Source organism: Leuresthes tenuis, unplaced genomic scaffold (assembly GCF_036924035.1).
Source record: "Leuresthes tenuis unplaced genomic scaffold, fLeuTen1.0.hap1 SCAF_156, whole genome shotgun sequence".
Classification (NCBI taxonomy): domain Eukaryota; kingdom Metazoa; phylum Chordata; class Actinopteri; order Atheriniformes; family Atherinopsidae; genus Leuresthes; species Leuresthes tenuis.
This window is the reverse complement of record NW_027325510.1, coordinates 68,650-72,338: the sequence shown is the minus strand read 5'-3', so window position 1 is coordinate 72,338 and position 3,689 is coordinate 68,650. Positions and strand designations below refer to the sequence as shown.

At 42.6% G+C, this 3,689-nt stretch overlaps 2 non-coding genes across 2 annotated transcripts; both read right to left on the bottom strand.

Moving 5' to 3' along the window:
- Positions 1-1,780: 1,780 nt before the first annotated feature.
- LOC140287607 (U2 spliceosomal RNA) lies at positions 1,781-1,964 on the bottom strand. The gene has a single exon (XR_011911748.1). It is a non-coding gene; the product is annotated as a U2 spliceosomal RNA (small nuclear RNA).
- A 308-nt stretch (positions 1,965-2,272) lies between these two features.
- Positions 2,273-2,386, bottom strand: LOC140287608 (U5 spliceosomal RNA). Its single transcript, XR_011911749.1, has one exon. It is a non-coding gene; the product is annotated as a U5 spliceosomal RNA (small nuclear RNA).
- Positions 2,387-3,689: the final 1,303 nt, after the last annotated feature.

Sequence of the window (3,689 nt, the reverse complement as noted above, 5' to 3'; positions counted from 1 at the left end):
TTTAGTTGTAGGAGGGGATTTTAACTGTATCTTGAGCAGGAAAGATAGAAAAAGAGCAGGGGTAGATTTTAAAGTGGATAAGACTTCGATTTTACTTCAGGGCATATGCAGGGATTTTAAGCTTACTGACTGTTTTAAAACCATGCATCCCAGAGAGGAGGGCTTCACCTGGTTTAGTCATGATGGCACCAGAGCCTCTCGCATTGATTATTTCTTTACTAGAGATTGCCCACCCACTGATGTTAGATTAACCCCTCTTTTCTTTTCAGACCACCTTATGCTCTCCTGCACCCTTTCACCCCCTTCTGGTGTGACGGTAGGAAGTGGTCTGTGGAAACTCAACTGTTCCCTGTTGGAGGATGAAATCATAGTCAGTCAGTACAGGGAATGTTATAAAGAGTGGCAGACCCTTCAAGACCTCTACGAAACACATGCACAATGGTGGGAAATGGTGAAGGAAACGACCCAGACTTTTTTTAAACAGCAAGGTAAACGTAAAAAAAGGAAAGAGAATAGATGTATGATGGGACTACATAAACGCTTACAGCGCTACTTTAAACTAAATCAGTGTGGCATAGAATTTAAAGAAGAAATCAAAGATGTCAAAAAGGAAATGTCAGTTTCAGCAGAAATAAAGAGTAAAGGAATTTTTGTAAGAAGCAGGGAGCAGGAAATTGAGGAAAGTGAAAAAGAAAGAAAGTTATAAATAAAAAGGAGTGTATTCAAAATCTAAAAAGAGAAGATGGGTTTTTAACAAAATCCACACAAGAGATGATTGAAACTGTACATACCTTTTATAGTAACATGTACAAAGAGAAACCAGTGCACTTGGAAACATCGGCAGAAATCTTAAAATTCGTTGACAAAACCGTAAAAGAGAATGCACACTTGACACAGAATTTTACTGCTTTAGAGTTAAAAAAATGCCTAACAGGTTTTAAGAGAAGTCGAGCTCCGGGTTTAGACGGGCTTCCTGCAGAATTCTATCTGACCTATTGGGACCTTTTATCATCAGACATTTTAGATGTTTTTAAAGATTTTGAAAAACTCGACCGACTGCCTGACAGTTTTAGAGTGGGAATAGTGACTCTACTTTATAAAACAAATGATAAGACTGACCTAAAGAATTGGAGGCCCATCACACTTTTAAACTTTGACTGTAAACTTTTTAGCAAGGTTTTAGCGACACGGATGTCCTCTGTTTTAGAGGAGGTAATTCACCCAGACCAAGCTTGTGCCATCTCAGGGAGACAACTCACCGACAGCCTCGTACTGATTCGAGACATCATTGATTACGCTAGAGACAGAAACACCCGGCTTGTCATCTTAAATTTAGACTTTGAAAAAGCATTTGATCGGGTCTCGCATCAATATCTCTTTCAGGTGTTGCAGCCATCGAAAAGGGCCCGATTGTTCCTACTTGGTGAGCTTTGCTTGGTTGAGACGCTTGCACCCCCCCCCCCCCCCCCCCCCTGCTCCTCGGCTGACCAAGTAGAAACAATCTATTCGATGGCTGCCTTGTCTTTTACTCTGTGCAAAAGACAAGGCAGACACAAACACCACGGGAACACCGTATTGAGGCTTTGTTCTGACCACTCATTCGGTGTCGCGTTTCTTTCAAGCAATTCTCCCGGTTAGCCCGCACTCGGCTCGCTCCCAGAGCCGTGTTAAAGTCCACTTCGCATTCACTCTCTTTTCTCAGCAGATTAAAAGAAAGTTTCATCTTGGGCTCCCTGAAACTTCCATCCTGCACCGTTGTTTGCTTTTTCACAAGAGCAGAGGAGAGCGCACCGTTCCCAGCGGCACTGCAGTACCGGGTCGAGGCTTGGAGTGAACGGAGCAAGCTTCTTTTTCAACTCCTATTCTTAAAAATCCATTTAATATGTTGTCCTCGTATAGAGGACATATTAAACTGATAAGAACAGATACTACACTTGATCTTAGCCAAAAGGCCGAGAAGCGATAACTGTCCACTGTTTCAGGTCCGAGGGCCCTTGCTGGCACAATGCGCACTTGTAGCAGTGTTCTTTTTATGGCCATAGGTGGCCAGAGTGTCACGTTGCACCTCCGCCCACCCGCTGCACTGAGCACTCTTCAGCCCTTTTAAATGGTATAACTTTGCACTCCCGCATGCTCCAGCAAGCACCATTCAAGCAACAACTTTGCACTCCAGCTTCGAACATCGGCACAGTCGCAACAAGTAAGGCGACTCTACTCAGAGAAGTCACTCTGCAAAGTAGCAAGATTTCTTTTGCACAGACAGAAAGGGCTTCACCCGCAAAGGTAAAGCCTGCCAATAATAGAAACAACTCATTAGTGCTGCTCTCCACGGAAGTCTTTAGTAAAAGGCGAAAGACTTGTATGTTATGAAGAGAAACCAGAGTACGATTATCCGTCACTGCGGGAGCAGGGCATCAGGCTAGTTGGCATAGCCACCTTCCCCATGGTGAGCTTTGCTTGGTTGAGACGCTTGCTTCCCCCCCCCTTGCTCCTCGGCTGACCAACTAGGAACAATCGGGCCCTATTCGATGGCTGCCTTGTCTTTTACTCTGTGCAAAAGACAAGGCAGCAACAAAAACACCACGAGAATCCCGTATTGAGGCTTTGTTCTGATCGCTCATTCAGTGTCGCGTTTCTTTCAAGCAATTCTCCCGGTTAGCCCACACTCAGCTCGCTCCCATAGCCGTGTTAAAGTCTACTTCGCATTCACTCTCTTTTCTCAGCAGACTCTTGGGATTTTATCTATAAAATGAATTCCTTCACTCAAACTATGTGAAAAATGCTTTGTCCTTAATATTTACCATGTCTAGAAAGATTTAAACAAAAAAAACAACGTTGTACTTTGCAGTAAAAGAAAGAGCAAATCTAAAGTTTCAGGAATCCGAGAATAAGCTTACTTTCATGAGTGCTTCACGATTTCGGATTTTGCTATAAAATGAATTCCTTTACTCAAACTAAATTAAAACTGCTAAACCGCTAATCTGTTACATGTAAGGCACATGTCAAATTCACCGAAATAGGATCTAAGGGTATTCGGCCAATCGAGCTGTAGCAGCTTCGGTAAAAGAGTATAAGTTGAAGAGTTTGTGAATAAAGGTGTGTGCACACATAGTGAGCTGTAGGAAAATAGGCAGGGAGCAATGCCGGCTGGGGTATATGTTCTTGTATGTTGTCTGACTGTTTGATTTGAATGTGTTGTGTAAGTGTCCTGTTGAATGTTACATGTTTGGGCTTTGACACGCTTCACTGTGGTTGTTAACTGTGTGGTGTGTCCTGAAATGTTATATGTTTGGGCTGTGTGACATGCTTAATGCTTGTCAGTAGCTACCCACTTATTCATATATAGCAACTGACAACATAAGAAGTCCGGACATACTTTGATAGTAGTTGTAGAAGTATCCTTATTGATAATAGATCACTAATTCATAGTGATAGAACAGTAGATGAACAGGTGCTTGCACATGTCTCACGAAAATAAAATGGGTGTATGATTGCTGACGGCAGAGCAATACTTCCAAACTTATGAGTTCTTGTGGCAAACTTGATTCAGTGTCTTGACGTGTATACGCTGTTTCGCTGACTTGATTGTCACAAGAAACAAAGTGTGTTTGATAAGATCCGACCATTTTATTACGGGAGGATCAGTATGTATGGATTCTGATGTGACTGATAAACCCATTCGTATCTTA